Here is a 23,164-nt window from a genome sequence, read left to right on the forward strand (position 1 = left end):
TCTGCTTCTGTTCAAGGGCATAGATCAGCCCTGTTTCTTTTACATCACTAATGTATTCCTCTCTAATGGATGCTTCCCATTGGAATTATAACCTTAAAAAAATGCATTGATCCTCGTATCTACAATCCACTAACACATTTTTTCCTTCCCTTTACAGTAAAACCTATTGAAAGAGTTGTTTATGTTCTCTATCTCAACTTCTTCTCCTTAACCCACTCCAATAAGACTCCCCTCTCCAGCCCTCCCCTAAAAATGCTCTTGTCAAGGTCAACAGTGACTTTTGTGTAGACACATTCAATGGTACCTACCCTCTCAGTTACATTTGATAGAAAAGACCCCTGTCTTCATCTCCATACATCTCCTTGTTTTCCTATGACCTCAGTGCCCATGCCCTCTCAGTTTCCTTTGCCAGCTTAACTTCTTCTTCTACCTTTCAATGCTGGTATCCTTTAGTATTCAGTCCTGTGGCTCCTTCTCTTTTCCATGTATTACATTCAGTCTCCAGGTAATCTCGGTTATGGCTTTACATGCTGATAAATCCCACACTTACAGCTCTTGCCCTGGACTACACCACAGATCTCTGGACTCATATACCCAATTGTAGACTTGTCATACACACTTGGCAAGTAAACTTTCAGTGTTCTAAACAGTGCTATTAATGTATGTTTTCTCCTTTCCCACATATCTGTTTCTTCCCTATTCTAGTAAATACCATAATTTACCCAGGTAGCACAAAACAAAATTATATGTCAACCTGTTCCCTTTGTTTTTTCACTCCTCATATCCAATCCACCAGCAAATACTGTCGAGCATTCTCTCTATATTTTCCAAAGGAATTTGTTCCAGATTAGTGATATTTCTTCCTTAAATGTTTGATAGATTTTTAACAGTGAAACTAATAGCCAGGATTTTTCTTTGGGGCAGGTTTTTGATAACAGTTTTACTTTATTTGAAAGATGGCTATTCAAATTGTCTGTTCTATCTCTTAACAGTTTTGGCAAGGTATTTTCAAGCAATTTGTCAATTTCGTTGAAGTTGTCAAATTTGTTGGCATAAAATTGTCCATAATATTTTTTGTTATCATTGTCTGACTTGTAGAATCTGTTGTGATGAATCCCTTTCATTATTGATTTTGGTAATGTATATTCTTTTTCCCCTTTTTTTGGTTTATCAATCTAGCTAGGGGTTTATCAATTTTGTTGACCTTTTCAAAGAGCTATCTTTATTGGCTTTATTAAATTTCTCTGTGTTTGTTTTCTCTTATCTCTATTAAATAATTTTTGTCAAGTTATTTTAAGTTTACTTTGATCTTTTTTTTTCTGACTTCTTAAAGTAGAACCTCAGGTCATTGATTTTTCGAGGTTCTTAAACTTTTTGGTCTCAGAACATATTTGCACTCTTAAAAAAAACTGTGGAGACCCCAAAGAGCTTTTCTTTTATGGGTTATATCTATTGGCTACCTATGATTATATACCATATAATAATTGAAACAGAACTGTTATAAATAATTAATTTTTTAAAATGTCAATAATAAACCCATTACATGTTAACAAAGTAACATATTTATGAAAAGTAACTACATTTTCAAAAACAAAAACAATAGTGAGAAGTGACATTACTTTAAATTTCTGCATATCTCTTTATCATCTGGCTTTATAGAAGATAGCTGAATTCTCATTTCTGCTTTCGTATTCTGTCCTTTGAAATGTATTGTTTTGATTGGAGTTTATGAAGAAAATTCAGCCTCACACAAATATGTAGTTGGAAAAGGGGGTTTTATTTTAATAATTTCTTCAGATAATGGAGGATATTCTCCTTTAATATTACACCAAAACTTGACAATTGTTTTTCAAAGGTTGCTTTCAGTGTGGAATCTGAAACCATGCCTGTGAACTTTTCATACTCTTATTTTAAAATCTACTCATCTACCTTGAACTTTGAATGGAACTTTGAATCTCTTATCAGTATTTTTGTTTGTTTTCTGTAGTAACAGCATGCCTTGTTCATCAGAAGATTATCAATTCACAGAGTTACCCTCATTTTACAATATGAAAAAAATCTCATTTGTTAATATCATCACTGATCATCACTGATCTCCATTGATAAGTTTTTAAACATTTGGTATTTGCAGTGGCAGATACCAGTTTCCCAAAATTATGTTTCCTATGAAAGCTTAAATTCTTTATTATTGGTAACAGTGTCGATTGTTTTCCTTGAAGTGACAAGCTCACTTCATTTATTTTTGACAAAATGTCTTCACAAGTCTGATCAACCATTCCTTGTCTATCAGTCATTATTTCAAATAAAAACAATTCCATGAAAAATGTGACTAGGTCATCTAACAATACAAACAATCACATAGGTGCTTTTCCTCAAGACTATCATTACATTTTGGATTTTGGTATGCACCAGAAGTGCTTTCTGTGTGATCTCATTTTGACACACAAAATAATAAAAACTTGTATACACCAGGTTTTAGATTTAATAAAGCTAATATTTTTACTGGTTTATCAATGATATTCTCAAGTAAAACTGGCATTTTTTTTCCTTTACTGCAAGTGATGATGCAGAATGTAACGACTACTACTATTGTTCGGTGCCATTTCTTGACTTGTGCTAAAGCACCAGCAGTTTTACCCACTATTGCTTTTGCACCACCAGTGTAAATGTAAACACCATGAAAAAAGCAAAGAATAACTTATCATTATTATCAACATATTTTTCTCAAAGTGTCTTGAGTGATCCCCAGGTTTGTATGGACCACACTTTGAGAATCTCTGGCCTAGATTAATAAGAACAGGTGTATATATATATATATATATATATATATATACACGTTCCAAAATGCTTTTTCTACTAAAAATGTATTCTTTAATAAACAGTATTTTTTTAATTTATTGGATATAAACTTAGATATATAATATGAGCAAGATATAAGATGATTCAAATATCTAGAGAAAATTCAAGAACTTTTCTTAGGAGTCTTAATTCTTTAATCACTCTGTAACCTAACTTCTTCTTTATGGTTGTTTTGCATGTGTGCTTTGGACAATAGATCCTCAAAGTTAAGCTTTTTAGTAGCTATTTTCACTGATTGTAATAATAGTACCTGCTGTATATTAAGCTATTAGTGTATGCCTGGCACTGTATTAAGTACTTTAGATTCGCTCATTCATTTGGTTCTCACAATTATGCTATGATGTGGAAATTGTGATTCCCATCAAATAGACGAATGCCTGATAACTATGCAGCAAAACTGTGTTGAATGAATAATTCACTGCATAAGGTTCCTCCCTCCTATTGTCACCTCCCCTACTACCACTCAATAAATGGTAGAACCAAGACTCAAACCTGGCTATCCATGAAGCCTAGTCTTGTTCCCTATCAGATGCTGTTAGGTGTCCTGATAGAGCAAATGCACTGTTTGGCCTCTTAACTCAGCAAATTAGTTTTGAAGGTTAATTTTCTGGCTTTTTTTAAAGCAGAGAGGGGTAACTAAGTAGTTGTCATCTGAAAAACCACTTCCTCTGCAAAAGCCCAAAGCCATTGTAGCCCAGCCCTGTATCCATGACATCACAACCCCAGGTAGAAGAAACTTCCTTTCCAGCTTACTACTCTAATCATCCCAGCTGATTAGCTTAATAAATATGTTTAATAAAATGACTAATGGTTTTTTAGAGTTGTATTTTTGGAGCTAGATGTCATTTTCAAAGATTTTTTATTATTTTCCCTTTTATTATTTCCCTTCTTCTATTCTCTTCCCTTATCCATAGTCTACACTGAGCATCTTGAAACATACAATGAACACAACTGAAGGACTTTTAAAACAAACTTAGAAAACATTTTTCTTCAGGGACCTAAACACACATAACATTGTTGGAGGAAAAAGTGCCATTAAGTTTGCTTTGACTTTTAAAGTGCCTAGGGGCTCATGGGGGAGAAATACTCAAAGCATGCAAATAAAAAGAAGCTTTTATCCTAAGATACCTGAAAAGCCTTTAGTAATATATTGCATTTATTTTCTCTCCTACTTTTCTATATGGCAAAAAAACACAACCCCACACTGTAATAAATACTTAATTTTTTCCTCTTTCCTCTGATCAAAGTCCAAGACACTTACAAAGAAATTCTCCTCCCCAGCTAAAAGAAGAGCAAAATTCTCAAAGACGGAGAACATAAAATTTGATAACCTTATATCTCCCAGTAGACTGAAATTTATTTTGAAACCTAAATATGATAATGTGACTGAAAATTCAACCTACTAAAACTAATGACACTCCAATATTCCTGAATGTCTAACTTTAGCATTTGGCTGGTGCCTATGAACTCACCATTTCAATAAAAACAAACTAGTTAAATCTCCTTGTCCAAGAAACTTAAGATTTAAGTGTGTTTCCTGCACATCTTTACTATGATATTTAACAAGCTAAAAATGTAGTCCATTGTTGGGAAATAAACTAAGAAGAAGTCACATAAAAGCTGTTTGAAGTCTGAAAAATGTGATACTTTTGAGCCCATCAGAGGAAAAGTGACAATTTTTACTGTCCCATCAAGACTTCTGGTAACTTAAGTCTGTTTCTCGTTATTTTTTTCTCCATTATGCTTTAAGGCATATTTCTTTCCTCTTCTTTCTCTTTCTGAATGAGATTACAACAGACATTACCTGCCTTAGAAACAGTGGGGGGGTATATCAGGGCTGACCAGATCCTGAAGTTTATGGCATAGCTTATTCTGAATGTTCTTCAACAAAAAGGCATTTAATATTCAGCGCTTTGAATATAAGGAATTGTGTTTCCTTCCTTGTGATTGATCATATTCTTATTTGCCATTGAAAAGGTGTATTGTTTTCACTTGTCAGCCAAAAAAAATCCCTGATGTATATGAGATTTACCTTATAGTTGTCATCCTGTTGGAAAATTTAAAGGTTATAAGTAAAATTAATGTGAACATAAATCAAACCCAAGCATTTTAAACAGTTTTGTGTTTTTATCAAGAGTATTAGTTTTTTGAAATGACATTGGTTTAATGATGAATTAAAACAAATCTAATTTATATATTTTCAAATTGTTTGTCACTCCATCTGATCATTCACCCTGATCCTACACTCCCTGTAGGTCACTATTTAATTTCTCCCAAGGTCATCATTTGTGAGAGAGGCTTTCTTTGATCAAAAAGACCCACTATCTTGGCTATTTATATTTCTACAGGGCCTGTTTTCTCAAAAAAATTGCATATTTGACATATATACTTCCTAGAATTTTATAATTGTGTGAAGATTTTTTTCCATATACATTTTAATTTTTTGTATCAGAAGGTTAAATTCCCTGGTCAGAATTTAAATGTTTATAACCATTTAATCGACCCTACTCTACTCAAATTTTCCCCACTGTGTAAATAAAGCAAACATTCTTATTCTGTGTTTCACTTTGATAATTAGGCATAGGGGGTCAATGTTGGCTCATCTATGAAAGCAAGTATGTTTAAAATAAGTGAAAAAAATTTTATGGGGGCTGGAGAGTATTTGGTTATCAACATTCATGGAGACAAGTAACATGGCTAAATTTAAATGTAACCAAAGTTATTTTAACAGCCCCTTTTTGTCTGAAGATAAACAACCATCAGGACAGAGATAGTCCTCTGATCACTCTGAGAGATTTTAGTTAGTGAATCAAAATCATCAAGGTACAGAGCTTTCCCTTGTCTCGGAGAGTACATCAAAAATTTGTTTCACAAGACAGAAAGAACTCTGGATTTTTAGCAAAAATATAATATGTATTGCTATTCAAACAAATTAACACAAAATGGAAGAAATGTTTTAATTTTATTTTCTAAAGTTACATGGAGAATAAAGAGATAAATAGGAAAAGAGAAGAGTTCTGTGCTTCACTTGCTGTTGCCAGTAAAAACTACTGAAAAAAAAGGGTTAATGGGAACCTGGGGTTATAGAAATTAAATTAGTTATGCATTACTTGGAGTACAGACTGATAATGTAACAAATATACCTAAAATACAGTAGCTCGAACAAGAAGGAGGTTTATTTCTTTCTAACACAACAGTTCAAAGGTATGTGGGTGGTTCAAGGTCTCTAGGTGGCTCTGCCCCAGTAGGTCTCCCAAGAATCCAAGTGTCCTTTGTCTTGTTGCTCTATCCTTTTCTAGGATGTTGACCTTGTCCATATGGTAGAAACTGGCTCATGGTTAAGTGCATTCTAGACAGAGTATGTGGTTTAAGAGAATACTTAGAGCAGAGAAAGGAACAGTGAAAGACTGGGCTAATATGATACGGGGCATAATGATACGAAAGAGTATGTGGATAGAAGAGGGGTGTAGGGATAGAAAGAGAAAGAGAATTCAAAGATTTTGAACAATTTTAGGAAAAAAGTTTTAGAATAGAACTATAAAAATAAGGTGATCTTATTAAATAATGGACAAGGCAGACTTTAGCAGTTATCCTGTAGATGACTCAAGATGAGGTAGTATGGAAGGTGAGATTTCTAGAGAGAAAAATAGCGCCATCTGGATGACAGTTTTGTACATCATAAGTTGCTGAATAAATATTAATGATGTGCAGTGGCATTGGGATGAGTAGCCACTTTCTAGCCACTGGGTGCCATGTAGCTCCCACTGAGAAGGAAAGAGCAACATGGCTCTGAATATACTTAGGCTCTTATTATTGAATTTCTGAGAAGCACACTATTTCCAGGGATCTGCAAGAAGAAAGGGCTGGAGAAGGAAATACTCAGGCCCCACAATTAGTAAGATTGAGTGGAAAACAATCCTTTGAAACAGGGGTCACCAAACTTCTTCTGTGAAGGGCCAGATAATAAATATTTTAGGATTTGTGTACCACACAGTCTCTGTCACAACTACTCAGTTCTGCCATTGTAGGGCAAAAGTAGCCATGGGCAATATGCAAAGAAACAAGCATAGCTGTGTTCCAATAAAACTTTACTTATAAATAAAAGGTAGAGGGCTAGATTAGGCCTACAAGCCATACTTTATTGGCCTCTGTTCTAAAACAATGAAATGGGAGTAATTAGGTAAATTAGGCAAAGGTTTTTTGAATTGTAAGCTTATAAAAGTTTATAAATAAGTTTCACTCTACTAGATACAAACTATTTAGACAGACGGTGGAGAATAACTTAGAAATAGAATAAACATAGGAGTAGAATCAACAGTAGGTAATGAAGAAGATATTAATGCCCTCAGAGGGTGCAGACACTTTGGAGTAGAAGATAATAAATGTTATTTTCATTATATATAAATATTGTTGCCTCTGTAAATGTTTGGATCCTAAAACAATACTGATAAACCAGCATAAGTTTTATGTAAAAAACTATAAAACATTAAAATTATATTTAAAATAATTTAAAGCAAACATAAACAAAAGAACAATTATTACATATTTCATTCTAAGTGTTTCTTCCTTCCCTCGCTCCCTCCCTCTTCCTTTCTTTCTTCCTTTCTTTCTTCCTTTCTTTCTTTCTTCCTTCCTTCCTTCCTTCCTTCTTTCCTTCCTTCCTTCCTTCCTTTCTTTTCTTTTCTTTCCTTTCTTCCTTTTTCTTTCTTCTTTCTTTCTTTCTTTCTTTTTTTTCTTTCTTTCTTTCTTCTTTCTTTCTTTCTTTCCTTTCTTTCTTTTCTTCTTTCTTCTTTCTTTCTTTTTCTTTTCTTTCTTTCTTTTTCTTTCTTTCTTTCCTTTTTCTTATTCTTTCTTTCTTCTTTTTCTTCTTCTTTCTTTCTTTCTTTCTTCCTTCCTTCCTTCCTTCCTTCCTTCCTTCCTTCCTTCCTTTCTTTTTTGTTTGTTAAAATTAATTTTGTCAGTCAGTCCTTCTAAAAAGGACTCATCTGGTAGAGATACACGGATTCTAAATCTGATTCCAGACCTTCAAAATGCCTTCATAATATAAAATATTATATCAGGGAAAGGTACAGAATTCCAGGTAGAATAAAAACTGAAAGCTATTATTCCCTCCAAAGGATTTTAAACATAGATGTTTTTTATTTATACAACACAGTAGAGCCTAAGAACATAAAATAAATACTATTTTAAAATATTACATTAGAAAAAAGTTTCCTATGTAGTAATGCTTGAGACTCAAACAATATTTTTTATAATAAGTACCACCACATATTTTTCTCTCAGGTAATAAATGTCATCAGATATAATTGCCTTAACTACTTTGGAAAGTGACAGTCAAGTGAATAATAGCAATTATCTCAACACTTCAATCTAGGCTGAAAAGGGTAAAATTTTCTCTGTTTGTGAAAAGATCTGCTTGCCTGAAAGTCCTGCTCTTGGTGTGTTAGCCACTCTGATTCTTGAAACTCTTAGACAGGAGAGTTTTCGATCATGGTTGCTTCTTCTAAACAATGGCTTGATAGTAAGTGTCCCTCTGTACTGGAGATATTATTTCTCACCACTGAAGAATCCAATTTGGAGATCTTCAGAAAGTTGAGTGGCACTCTGTGATAATGATGGCCTACATTTGAGGTGCTTTGCACTTTATAAAATATTATTATCTAAATAGTTGAATTTCAGACTTCAGACCACTCTTTGGGGTGGACAGGGAAAAGGATGTGGTTCTTATTTTCTAAAGGAAAAAATAAATTCAAGGAGTTGAAGAAAACTACAGTCCATAGCTATTAGAAAGATCTGAAACAAAGACAAGATCCCAAGTTTTCTGAGACTGCCTGTCTAGTCCTCTTCTCTGTTTCAAGCCTGTCAATTTTTCTATCCCAGTATATCCAAAGTCCACGCCCCTTCTCTACTTGCCACTGAGAACTGTGAGATGAACTTTATAATAGTTAAACTGGGGGAAAAAAATCATGACCACAGCTAAGCATATCAAAAAGTGAAATGGCAACTATATGAAGCATCCCATTACCAAACCTCACTATCAGCCAAGAAACTGGAGTTCTTGGCTCTGTTACTCTGGCTATTAATTGTGTGTCCTTGGACAAATCAAACAACCTGTCTGGCACTCAGCTTCCTTATCTATTAGATGAAAGGATTATATAAGATCCTTCTACACATAAACATTTGAAACATTAGTAAAGTGATACACATTCCAAAAAAAAATTGTGCTGTGTTGCTCCCTCTTAGAATTGCTGGAATGAACTTCAGACTGCAATATTAGAGTTGCCAATTCTTTAACAATTTGGACTGTGTAGCACTAACTTAAATCCACCTGTGGGAATAGAGTTGGAGGCAACATACCATTTCAACTTGCTCTGTTTGTATTCTCAAAACCATTAAGGGAAGTTGGGCTGAAACTGGTTTTGGAAAAATACAGAAACTCTATATCAAACTTGACAAGAAAGCTAACTCTATGCCATATTAATGACTTTTGATTGTATTAATAATTTCCTACTGCATTGCTGTGAGATTCAGTTATGTTGGCACAAAATAAAAAACAATATGGTTACAATTTAATTTAATATTAAGACTCCAACATGGGACACAGGTGCATGCTATTAGAATGTATTTAACTAGTACAGTTTAAAATTTACATAATTGATAAATTGCATTCTTGATTAGACTGACATCAATAGAAGTGTCTGAATAATCTGCATTTTATGAATCTCTCTGGGGACTCATCTTTCCTCTCTTATCTTTGCTTATCACCAGGCCCGGATTTTAGTTTGAAGAATTTCCAAAGATAAAATGGTCAGTTTCAATAATCAACATCATCAACTCCATGCCTCTAATTTCCTCTTTCCTCTTCTACTTTTTGACTTTTGAAAAGATGATTATAAGAAGGACAAACTTCCCAACAGTATCCAGCACTGCTGCCCACAAATATAGCTTTGGATCCAGCAGACAGGCCTGTGGTCAGCTCCTATTTTACCATTCCTTTATAACATAAGGTCATCTGGTTCAATTCAGAGGCTAGATGCTGAACTGCTACTTCTCTAATTCCAGGAAGTAGCTTGCCATCCAAACACATAATTAAAGAGGGCAGCAGCATGTGTTCCAGAATGGTGATGCAATATTTCGGGGAAGAGTGTGTTGGTGAAATCAGTAGCACGCCCACATAGCCACTACCATGTTTGTCTAACAGAAGGCTATTTTTCTTACTCTGTGAACATTTACGGTCAAGTCTATTAATTGTTTCCATATAGTATGAGTTCAAGATTTGTCCATATCAAAATTAATCATATATAATCTAATGAATACCAAACTGTGTGGACTGCCAGAGAGCTCATGTGTCAGTTTCCCTGGTGTGAAGAACTTTCCAGTGACCTTTATCAAGTTATTCAATCTCTCTTTGCTTTAGAATTTTGGACTCTAATCTGTAAAATGTAATGCATACCTCTTACTTTACATGGAATCAGAATTAAACATTTTTAATGAATCTTAAGCCTGTTAGGAAGAAGTTGTGTATAAATACGTGATATCTTCCCACTAATTCACCTCCTATAATTTGTCAATTCTAGCAGTTAATTTTCCCTCTATGTTTTAATTAAATCTTTAGAAATGTAAGTCTCTAAAGTGCTTTATTTAAAGAAATGTCTTAACAGTCCCCACTACCAAGCCCCTTTCTTAAAGCATATCTGGAATTTACATAAGAACAATAGAGATTGTCAACCAGAAACTGGCAAGAAATTTTTGCCTTCTTCGTATCTTAATAGGGAGTGTATTTAAATACCTAAGTGTAATTTTATTTATTGTGGAAGCCGAAAGCAATTTTTTACTGAAGAACTTTCAAAATCAGTTACTGATGCACGAATGAAACATTGTCCATCCTCCCTTTGCCCCCGCCTCCAAATGCCAGGTCTCTTTCCTGGAAAGCACAGCATAAATAGGGAAAATGGAAATTTAACTCCTTTTATGCACTTCTTAATTACAGGGTTACATTAGTATTACTAAGAAATTCTGTTTTTTTAAAATTATGATTCCAAAGGAAAGCAAACCCAGGAGCAGATGAGTAACAGATCAGGTTCAGTTGGAAACTTTCATGTGTGTTACTTTTTAAGAAATTCTGAAAGCCTTCTCTGTACTAATGCTGCTGGTAGAGGGGACCCAAAAGAAGAAGACAAGAATGTGATGGGCTGATATCTTATACTATCTGTAGTTGTAAGCATCCCTGGTCCTTCGAGAATATCTCTGGCAAGAGTATTTTGAATCATACCACCTCCTTCCCTGTCTGCAGTACTTCAGGAAGTTAAAGTACTTTTTAAAAAATCTTGGGAGAATTGAGAACATCTAAACCTATCTTTCTAGACTTTTCTACACATCTAGTAGAATGAACTCCCAGCAGACTAGTCTTTTCTGAAAAGAATAGAACTTGTCATTTGATGACAGAAGCTGAAGGACAAACTTTCCCACCCTTTCTCTAAGTCTAGATAGAAAAAATGTAGTGGAGAATTAAAAAAATTCACATGATTCTGTTGAAGCCTCTTTGGAAACTGTAAAAATGGATTTTGGCATCTCTGCATGAAAATCATCTTTGACATGTCCCTGAAATGAAAGAGATGATTAGAAAGGAAAAAGGGCAGGGAAGTGGTTGGAGGGGGAAGGAAGAAGTTGCATGTCTGAGATACCAGTTCAGAGAGACCTGTCTCCCCAGAGAGTATCTTAACTTTCTACTTTATTTTGCCTGTGTAAATACAGCCTCTGCAAGCTTCTCTTCTTCTCCATTCTTCTCCTTCTCCCCTCTGGAAAGAAATTCTTATTTCGCTGTAGCTGCATTTCTGAATGTAGCAATTTGAAAATTCATTTTATTATATATTCAAATTACGCAACTTATTACATTGGTTCTATTTATCTGAATTTTCATTTTGGTAAATGTGAAGCAAACCATATGAAGATTCAAGCACAGGTAAAATGAAGGGACAACTTTTCAACACTTAACCGTCCTCAAAAAGAGAGAACTTCATAAAAGCATTTCATTGCCTTCATCTGGAATGTTTCTTTTTGTTAGGATCAAAGATTTGACAGAGAGGAAAGACCTCCCCCCCCGCAATTTTACACAGAAATATATATCAACGAGGAAAAACTCCTTAAGTGAAAACATTCCTATAATAGCCTTCTTTATTTCCATCTCTTTATCTAATAAATTTTCTGAGACACCTTAAAAAATGAAATGGAAGAAAGGAAATGTTCTTTGTAGGCGGTTCATATTATGACTGCATTCAACAGGCAGATTAAAAAATACAGTCAACACAGCTCTTTTTTAAAAATCTGCAAGTTTGTGTCATATACACCAAAAATTCAGATGACTAAGAAATATTCCATTGTTATTAAGATATTTGGCACCATGCTGAAATAAAATCGCACATAATTTATTATTCAGACAGCTGAGTAGAAAGGTAAATTTGAAATATGCTTTAGATTCCTTTAAAGGCCCCAGTGACTTTCCTGTACCACTGAGGACAAGCCATATGCACATTCCAACTCTGACCTAAACAGAAAATACATCCTTTATTTTTTCACACATATGGATAGTTCTGTGTCATATAGAGTAAAACATGTATATTGTCGGTATCTCATTAGCAGGGAACACTTACAAACTCATATTTGCTTTATTTTTCTTACAATAATAAAAATTTATTTTTATTGTAGAAAACAGTATATAGAGTTACAAAAAGGAAGAAATGAAGTATCACTTACAACCCCCTGTCCTCCACCACTCAGAGATATTCACCTGCTGCTGCCCTGAAGTAGGGGGAGATGCTATTGATGTGGGTTTGGGTTTAGTGTCCATGCGAGGACTGAAGAGGGCCTTGAATCTTTAAGAGAAGGGAGATTTGAATAGAAATCATCTATTAAAGCCTAGATTATTTACATATTTCTGCACAGCAAATGAAACAGTTAACAAAATGAAAAGACAAACTACAGAATGGGAGAAATATTTGCAAACCATATAGCCAATAAAGGGTTAATATCCAAAATATATAAGGGGCTCAATAGCAAAAAACCAAATAAACTGATTATAGAGTAGGCAAAAGACTTGAACAGATAATTTTCTAACAAAACATACAAATTGCCAACAGATATATGAAAACATGCTCAACATTATTAATCTTTAGGGAAATGCAAATTAAAACCACAATGAGATATCACCTCAAGCTTGTTAGGGTGGCTATTATGAAAAAGTAAAAAATAACAAATGTTGGCAAGGATGTGGAGAAATGGGAACTTTATATACTGTTCGTGGGATCGTAAATTGGTATAGGCATTATGGAAAAGAGTATGGAAGTGACTCAAGAAATTAAAAATACAACTACTGTATGATCTAGCAATCCTACTTCTGGCTATATATTCAAAGGAAATAAAATCACTATCTTGAACTCCCATGTTCATTCACGTTAACCAAGATAACAAAAACAACCTAAGTGTCTGATGACAGATGTATGAATACAGAAAATGTGATGTGAGATATATATATAATATACATATATATATAATGAAATGTTATTCAGCCTTTAAAAAGAAGGAAATCCTTTCATTTGAGACAATATGGATGAACCTGGAGGACATTATGCTAAGTGAAATAAGCCAAATAGAGAAAGACAAGCACCATATAATCTCACTTACATGTGGAATCTAAAGAAGTTGAACTCATAGAACCAGACGGTAGAATTCTAGTTACCAAGGGCTGGTGTGGGGTGGGGGAGATGCCGGCCAAAGGGAACAAACATTTAGAATAAGATTAATAACTTCTAGAGAACTTATGTACAACATAGTGACTATAGTTAATAACAAGGTAGTATATACTTGAAATTTGCTAAAAGAGTAGATCTCAAGTGCTCTTACCACACGCACACAGAATAGTAACTATGTGAGGTGATGGGTATGTGGGCATGTTAATTGATTTGATTGTGGTAATCATTTCACAATATATGTGTATATAAAACCTTACATTGTATACCTTAAATATAAACAGTTTTTGTCCATTATACCTCGATAAAGCTGGGAAAAAAAAACTTAGTTTCTCAAAAGTTTTCATATTAACAGAAAATTTAAAAATAAAACAAAACAACTGCACAGGAAACATTTGTTTCAGTCTGGGCTCAGGGTTAGGGGCCACCCCTGAGGAAAATAAAGTCCCTGAGTTATCTTCTCCATGAATTTGAGGTTTGGGACCCCCAAAAGAGAAACTTAAAAAATTAATATTTGTTTGGGCCACTTGGAAGAAGCAAATACACCACCCATTTTGGAAGAGCTCTCCCATGGTAGAGTTAAAGAGTATCAAGAACTTCTGCTCTTAGGAAAACAGTGAAAGATAATATAAAAATGTATGTTTACAATGATTAAGTACCAGAATAAGGAACAAAACATAAAGAGAACAATAGCAAACTATGAAGAAAAATAGGCTCGTTTGGAAAAGAACCAAATAAAAATTCTAGAAGTATTTCCTCTGCTTCCCAGAGACCTCTTCATATTGGAGACTCCTCAAGATTTAGCTCTCAACTCTCTTCTCCATCTTTCCTCATGCTTTTAATTATCTCTTTCCCTAAACTTCAGGCTCCTTCCATACCTTCCCTTGAAATATCTAACAGACATCTCAAACTTAATATGTCCACAACTGAACCGGATCTTACCCCCAAATCTGCTTCACCCACAATCATTCCCATCTCAGTTAATGGCTCCACACTTTTTGTCACATCCACATGGTCAGTTGTTAAATCCAGTTGACTTTACTCTCAGGCTCTTCTCTCAGCATAGAATTGTGCCACTTCTCACCACCTCTATTAATCTCACCCTGTTCTGAGCCCCATCATCACATCTCTCTTAGATTACTGGTCTCTTGGCTTCCATCCTTGAGCCCTATAGACTGCCCTCAACATAGTAGTCACAAGTTAATCAGATCTTGCCATTGTTTGCACAGAATCTTTTGGTGCCTCCTCGTCACACTCAGAATATAAACCAAAGTTCTTTAAAGTTCCTACAAAGTTCTACTCATTCTGGCCACCATTATTTTCTAAGCTCATCTCAGGCTAATCTCTCCTCACTCCCTCTGATCCAGCCACACTAGCCTCCTCTCTGTTTCTCATAACTCTGGATCCTTTTATTAGCTGTTTCTTTTACCAAGAATCTCCTCTGCCAGGTGTCCTCATGGCTTCTCTCTCACCTTTTTCAGATATTGGTTTACATACTAACCTCTCCATGAACCCTTTCCAGAACACCCTGTTAAAATTGCTCCCTCTTTCCAACACTCAATATCCCTTGTCCTTCTTTATTTTTCTTTTCAGAAGCTATTCTTTCCAATCTACTATAATTTGCTGATTTGTTTATTGTCTCCCCAAGTGGAATATAAGCTCCATATGGGTGAGGCTTTTGTATGTTTTGCTCATTGCTAATGGCAATTTTTAATTTATATTTTTTTCATATAATTTATATCAATTCACATGGTATCATGAACATTTTTCCATTATAATTAAGTAGTGTTCAAAATATTAATGGCTACATAATATTTAATAATTTCTTTATTTCATTATTGTACATTTATGCTGACTCCATGTTTTCACTATTATAAACATTCTTTTATGTTAAGTTTTGACACTATTAAAATCATTCTTTAGAATATATTATTGGAAGTAGAATTACTGGGTCACTGAGAAAGAACATTTTTGTTTTTGTTTTGATTTTTTGGCCTTGATTATTTTTTTTTTTTTTTATTGAGATACAGTTGATTTACAATATTGTATGTTTCAGGTATACAACATGGTGAGTTTTAAAGGTTATACTCCATTTATAGTTATTATAAAATATTGACTATATTCCATGTGCTTTATAATATATCCTTGTAGCTTATTTATTTTATAACTAGCAGTTTATACCTCTTAAAAAACCCTTGATGGGCTTTCCCCTAACAGTCTTAAAGACATGGCTCTCTGGGATCAATGAAAAAAGAACACAATATTTAAAATAAAGTTTCTTACACAGAGTTGCACTTGAAGAAATATTTTCAAAAAACAGTATTCTGTTAGATAAAGAATGATGAAAAATAAAAAGAAATGAAAGATAGTTTAATATTTTAAACTAGAAAACTGGAGCAGAGAAGTTTACTGATAAAGGTAGAAATACTGGGAATAGCTGTTACTTTGAGATTGAAGATGGCAACTTTGTTCTTTATTTTGGACACGCTGTCTTTCAAGTATTTAAAACAAAATATTTTGAAAGCAATTTGGTCTTAGATTGAAACTCCTCTCTTTTTCTCAGATTTGCTATAAAAATTTCTCAAGTTTAAAGGTAGTGTTTTTTTTTTTAATTGTATACATTTTATAAAAACATTTGGACGCTAGGGACCTTGGGAAAAATGAGTCTCTCCCAACTCCTTCAAAATTAAATTTTAAATGCTTTCAGTTTAGCTTTTCCCTCATCTGTTGTGAAATGTTCTTTTTATCACAGGACAAAGGAATAAAAATCTGATAGATTTTTAATGGAAGTAACACTCTCAGTCATAAAAGTAAGTTAAACAAAGAAAAATTTTTGAGGGAAGTTTTTAAGGATGGGCATTTAAATTTAAAGCCTTTATTATTCTTTTGTTGATCTTTTTCAGTTCAATATATAGTCTTTAATTTTGTGCCAAAAGACTTCTATTTTTGCTTTACTAAGAAGTTGCTTGATGGATGATGATATCATCCATATTCTGGCTAGTGATCCGTCTCAACATTGTTCTGGTGAATTTTGTACAAATAATTTTACAAAGGCTCATTCTGTTTCTTAACACCTCCCATGGGACCTTAGGTTTGGCAGCCTTCTATTAGTGATTATAACATTTAGCATGAGTTGAATCAGGATACAGACTGTGATGTATTCTATTTAAAAATCCATTTGTGGGGCATTAGTAGAAGGTTTATGAGAGTATTGTAATAATACTGTTTAACAGAAGGTAGGAATGTCTTTAGCTATGTGAATAAATAGAATTTGATTAGATTTCAAGAAGTGGTTTAAGGTTCATTATTTCCTTATATATTTGAAAAGGCAACCAATACTTTAGTATTAGAAAAATTCAGGTATTAACTTTTGAAAACTAGTTAGAGGTATATTCTTACGGGTTATATGTACATGAGGCAGAAATATATCCTTAAATAGGTCAAATTTCTTCCCACTTTTTTTGGGAGGGTTGTGGGGGGGGCTGGCTTTTGTTTTAGAGTGGCTCAAGCAAGGCTCAGTCCTTTGGCCTCTTCGCTTAGGTAGCTGTACTAATTCCCTTTTGCTCACATCCAGTCTCAAGACATTAAATATACTGATGACACTAAAGTTTTTATCTCCAGTGCAGAACTCTTTCTGAACTCAGAAACATGTCCCATGACCTATATGCAATCGCTCCTTAATATTTCATAGGCCTATTAACCTCAGTATATCCAAAACTTAGTTCCTTATTCCAACTGCGCCACCTCCAATCAAACTCCTCCTATAATCTTTCCGACTCATTAAATGGTAGGATATCTATATACCTGTTTTACCTATTTCTCAGCATAATTATTAATAGCATCCTCTTTAACTTTCAAAAGTACCTACTTTAAGTTTCAAAAGTCAAGATATATTATATGCTTACAGATGTTAATGATAATTTTATTTTCCATGTTGTTTAGACCCCCAGGGAATAGCTATAATGCCTTTCTGTCTCCCATATCCCACAACTACTTTATCAGCAAATCCTACGGGGCTTACTGTGAAAATACATACAGAATTTGACCATTACTCACATGCCCATTGTCACCTTGCTGATTCAAGCCAGCATCATCTTTTTAGCTGGGTGATTGCAGTAGTTTCCTAAACTGGTCTTGCTGGCATCCAGTGTTCCCTATTAAAATGAATGTTGCATGATGTTACTGCTCAGCTCCAGAACCTCAGCTAAATGACTAAAGTCTTGTTACTTTTTGATAGACTTCCCTGAAGTCAACATTTTACAGCCTGCTTAGACTTAGGAGATGTATCCCCTCTACCACAATTAAGTTCTCCATCACTATAGTTTTCTTACCTATTGGAACAACTACCACCTCTATCTTGCTCACTTGCCCAGACTGCAAACTGCTACTTGATTCCTGGTCACCAAGGTTACCAGACTGGACTTTGGATCCTATACTTAGCATCCACAGCTGTGTCTACCCTCTTCCTTTGCTCTTGTTTGGCCCAGCATGTTGGGTAGGCTTTGAAGGGCCCTAATAATTCCCAGTACAGTCCATCTTGCTTTAGGTAACAAGGCCAGATCCATTTGGTTGCTTAAGACCACCAAGATCTTGAAGTAAAGGAGAAAGCCAAGTTCATTAAAAGGGTGAACTACTTTGAGTACCAATAGTAGAAGTGATAATGATATTTTGCTCAAATGTATCTACTGCAAAATTACTTGTCCTTTGAATTTATTTGAAGAAAATATCTAGACTTGCATTTCAAATTTACACTATAATTTTATTATTTTCAAACACCAGGGCTACCTTTTAGGTAAATGTTTCTTGGGATGGTGAATTTCCACAAAGATTTTAAAGAAATTGAAAAAGTGAACTTGGGGAAATTACATAAATATTTCATCAAAATAATCAGCCCAAGAGAAATATAGTCTTTTAAAAATGATAGTAGGTAGTTTACTAGAACCTGAAATTTTTATTCAATCCCCCTTCCTAATAAAACAGTTATGATGGCTTTTGCAAGAAATGATGTGACATGCCTTTTTTTCCAATCATGCCAAATTTTTGTTCTAATATTCAAAATAAAACAAAAAATAGAAAAATTTGATATGCCTTTGATCTCTGAGTAATTACTTAGTAGATTCAAGTTCCCCAGTTCTTGAGATTTTTATTTTACATCCTGATAAATACCTTTAAATTAATTGCATATAATCTATTTAAGATATATCTTGATTTTACACATAATGTTTCTAAACATGAATCAGTGAAGAGATTTGATTAAGCTTGGGTTTCTTCAAAATCACAGTGCCAAAACTTTTTTTGCCTTTTTGGAAGGGAGTACTAATGTGCATATTTAGTACTGTCCTATAAATCATCATACATGGAAATAGAAGTTAAGCTGAATGACATCAAATTTAACTCAAATAAATGAGGTCACTTTCTTAACCCTTTGGTAAAGTGAGCAATTTGTAAAAGTTTAAAAATATACCTAGAAAATTTTATAACAAAGAATAAGGCCTGATTTTACTCAGGTTCTGGGACATTTTACAATAGAATTAATCGATGCAGGACTAACCTTCAATCCATCATGATGAAATAGTGATTTAACTACTTTTTATGTTCTGATGTAGTCAATAAAACTTGAATGCTGAAATCTTAACCAAGTCTTCTAACCTCATCATAAAGATTAGTTTTATTTATGGTATTAGAAATAATCCATTCCTCTTGTAAATCTACCCCATATTCTAATTACATAGCAGAAATTTTAGATCAATCCCCATGTATCTATCAGAAACACTTCTTTATAGATCATCCTACACAGGAAAAGAATTCATTACTCATATTCAAATCCTTAAAATGTTATCAATAAAATGCTCTGGTTTTACTCCTTTTATGAATTACCTAAGGCATCTAATAATTGGGAAACATGTTTCCTGTGACCTTAAGGAGTGGGAAGAAGCATCACAGGAGCCTACTGTAATATCTTCAGTTTCTCACAAGATTTCAAATCAAGATGCAAAATATTCTGTCACCAAAAGGGTCTGTCATGTGCCCTCTTACAGCTATACCCACTTCTCTCCCCTTTCTTCGTACTTAATCCCTGCAGCCATTAATCTTGTCTCTAAATCTACAATTTTGTCATCTCAATAATGTCATATAAATGAAATCATACAGGGTTTAACTTTTTGAAATTGGATTTTCCCACTCATTATATCAAAAGTTTGTTCTTTTTATAGCTGAGTAGTATTCTGTGTTCTGTGTACAATAACTTTTTAACCATTCACCTGTTGAAGGGTATATGGACTGTTTCTAGTTGTTGGTTATTACAAATAAAGCTGCCAGGAACATTCATATGCAGGTTTCTGGGATAAATGACCAGGAATGCAATAGCTAGGTTGATTGGTAATTGTATGTTTAGTTAAAATCTTTTTAAAGAAATTGCCTGTTTTCTAGAGTGGCTGTACCATTTTACATTTCCAACAGCAATGTGCAAGTGATTCAGTTTCTCCACATATTTGTCAGCAGTTGGTGTTGTCGTATTTTAAAATTTTAGCCATTTTTCTATGTATATAGTGATATCTCATTGCAATTTTAATTTGCATTACCCTAGTGGGTAATGATATTGAACACTTTTTATTGTACTTATTTGCCAAACTTATTCTTTGATAAAATGTCTGTTCATATTTTTTGTCCATTTCTATTTGGATTATTTATTTTTTAGCTGCTGGGTTTTGAGGGTTCTTCATATATTCTAGATAATAGTCCTATTAGACATGTAGTTTGCAAATATTTTCTCCCATTCTGTAGCTTAGCTTTCCTAACCTTAACAGGGTCTTTCACAGAGCAAATATTTTTTCATTTAATGAAGACCAATTTATCAGTTTTCATTTTTATGAATTGTCCTTTTGGCATCAAGTCTAAGTAAGAATTCTTAGCCTAGTCCTCAATTCCAAATATTTTCTCTTAGTTTTTTCTAAAAGACTTTTAGTTTAACATTTTGCATTTGTGTCCATGGTTAATTTTGAGTCAATTTTTTTTTTTTTTTTTTTTTTTTTTTGCCAGTGGCAGTCGGCTTGTTCCAGCATCATTTATTGAAAAGGTTATCCTTCCTTCATTGGATTGCCTTTGCATCTTTGACAAAAAGCAGTTTAGCATATACATATTGGACTACTTCTGAGTTCTCTATTCTGTTCCACTGATCTATGTGTCTACCCCTCTGGCAATACTGTATAGTTTTTATCATACCTATATAACCAGTCTTGAAATTGGGTAGACAGATTCTTCCCATTTTATTCTCTTTTTCAAAATAGTTTTTACCTGTTCTAATTTCTTTGCCTTTCCATATAAATTTTATAATAATCTTCTCTTTATCTAAAAAAAAAAGTCTTGCTGGGATTTTGATACATAGAACACTAAACCTGTATATCAATTTGGAGAGAATTAAAACTTTAACTATTTTGAGTCTCCCAAACCGTGAACATGTTATGTTGTCTTTCTATTTGTTTAGATCCTCTTTGGTTTTGTTCATTACTGTTTTGGGTTTTTTGTTTGTTTGTTTTTTGGTTTTCAGATAGCATGCTACCTGAAGTACTGTATTTTTGTTAGATTTACACCAAAGTATTCAATTTTTTGAATGATTGTAAATGGTATTGTGTTTAAAATTTTAGTGCCCACATGTTCATTGCTACTATATAGAAATCCAATTAAGTTTTGTATGCTTATCTTGTATCCTGAAATCTTGCTGAACTCATTTATTAGTTCTAAGAGGTGTATTGTGTGTTCCTTGGGATTTTTTACATAGACAATGATATCACAAGCCTATGGTGACTGTTTTATTTCTTCATTTCCAAATTATCTGACTTACATTTCCTTTTCTTGAATTAATGACTGGCTAGAACTTCCAGCACTGTGTTGAACAAGAGTGGTGGAAGCAGACATCCTTCATTGAATTTCATTCTGTTTATCTCTCCAGTTTATTGAATTTACTTCCATCTTCAAATTTTATTTAATCTTTAAGCGTTCTGACCAGTGATCGCTATTACTCTGTGTGTTAATTTGCACACAAGGCTGCTGCCTTGTAAGATAAACACGCATGCCTTCTATTCCTTTCAGTTCCTAAAGACAATATTAAACATTACTACAAAAATATGACTTGAGAAACACCAGTTTTAAGCTCTCTTGTCTTGGCATAGACAATACTGAATCCTTTCTGTATAAGATCATTGATATTACAGTAATAAAATAGTCAAACAGGAAAATTCCAATGGAGCCACAAGTGAACAAGTCAACTGCTTCTATAAAGTGAGGTAGGAAAGGGAAGTAGGAAGAAATTTGATAGTATAAAGCAGAGAATAACTGCAGAACGAAGGTCTCACTAGTAATGACAGGAAACTCTTTAGGGTTTATGGGGCCTAGAAATTATAAAATAAACAGGCTGGGACCCAGAGGTCATTCATACTTTAGCTCCATCAATAACTAGTATACAACCTGAGCACATGTCTTTACTTCTTGAAGTCTTGCTTGATGTCTTTAATTTTAATGTAAGGATAAAACTATCTACCTCAGAGAGTTAGTTTATGAATTAAATGAGGTAAAGTATAATAGTTATATGGTATAATTAGTCTGGTACATAGTATCCAGTAATGATTTCATTTTCCTTTTTCTCCCATTGTTCTGCTAACCCAAAATGTTTTATAAAACTTTGCTAGTACAAAGAAACAGAGAAGGTGGCATCTTGTAGAAGGTACTTGACATCATGTGAAATGAACATAGTAATGCTGTTCAGTAGAAAGGACAAACACAAATACCTATTGAAATACCCATATTTGAGATATTATATTTTAAATATATGTACTGAACATCTTTATTTATTTAAATATATCTACTGAACATATATATTTAAATATATCTACTGAACATCTTTAGACTGATATTTCTTACACAATGAGGAAACAATCTAATATTGAGGGTGAGGAACCATGAAATAAGAGAAGGACCAACTGGTAACTACAGGAGCAAAAACAGGAGACAGACAATTGAAACCATAGTGACTCTGTCTAAGATTTACTCTAATGAAGAAAAATTGGTAGTTTAATCCAGAACTGTACTAAAATTATTCTTAATAAAACCAGTAGCTGACTATTCATTGTTAGGCTATAGCCTTATTGTTCCTGGATCTTGATAAATGGCAGATACTGATAAAGGAGAGATATTTTATTATATTTTATTTTTTATTTTAATTTTGAAAGCTTTTATGAGTTATGTTCTCTCTTTGTGATGAGGACCTCTACCCTTTTGGGTGTGACACTGGTTATATGATTGTGTTGGGTTTATTAAAAACTAAGCCATACAGGAAAGACTCAAAATTATTGCAAATGTATGGTGGTGGGATGAACTGGGAGATTGGAATTGACATATATACACTAATACGTATATAATAGATACCTAATAAGAACCTGCTGTATAAAAAAATAAATAAAATTACATTAAAAATTTTTTAAAATTATTGCAAATGTCAAAGAAGATTAGAGTTGAAGTTTAACCCTGAGCAGTATTAGTCTGTCATAAAAAATTATTCATATTTG

General features: G+C 33.5%; 1 long non-coding RNA gene across 3 annotated transcripts in view; it reads left to right on the top strand.

The window, feature by feature from the left end:
- LOC118904856 overlaps window positions 1–23,164 on the top strand; it is a 282,771-nt gene that overhangs the window by 57,027 nt on the left and 202,580 nt on the right. The window contains exon 4 of one of the 3 annotated variants that reach the window (XR_005022106.1): window positions 9,628–10,440. The exons of the other annotated variants lie outside the window; for them this stretch is intronic. This is a non-coding gene — a long non-coding RNA (uncharacterized LOC118904856). Of the gene's footprint in view, window positions 1–9,627; window positions 10,441–23,164 lie in introns of those variants that run through there. 3 annotated transcript variants of the gene reach the window in all.

This window comes from Balaenoptera musculus, chromosome 12, assembly GCF_009873245.2.
Source record: "Balaenoptera musculus isolate JJ_BM4_2016_0621 chromosome 12, mBalMus1.pri.v3, whole genome shotgun sequence".
Taxonomy (NCBI): domain Eukaryota; kingdom Metazoa; phylum Chordata; class Mammalia; order Artiodactyla; family Balaenopteridae; genus Balaenoptera; species Balaenoptera musculus.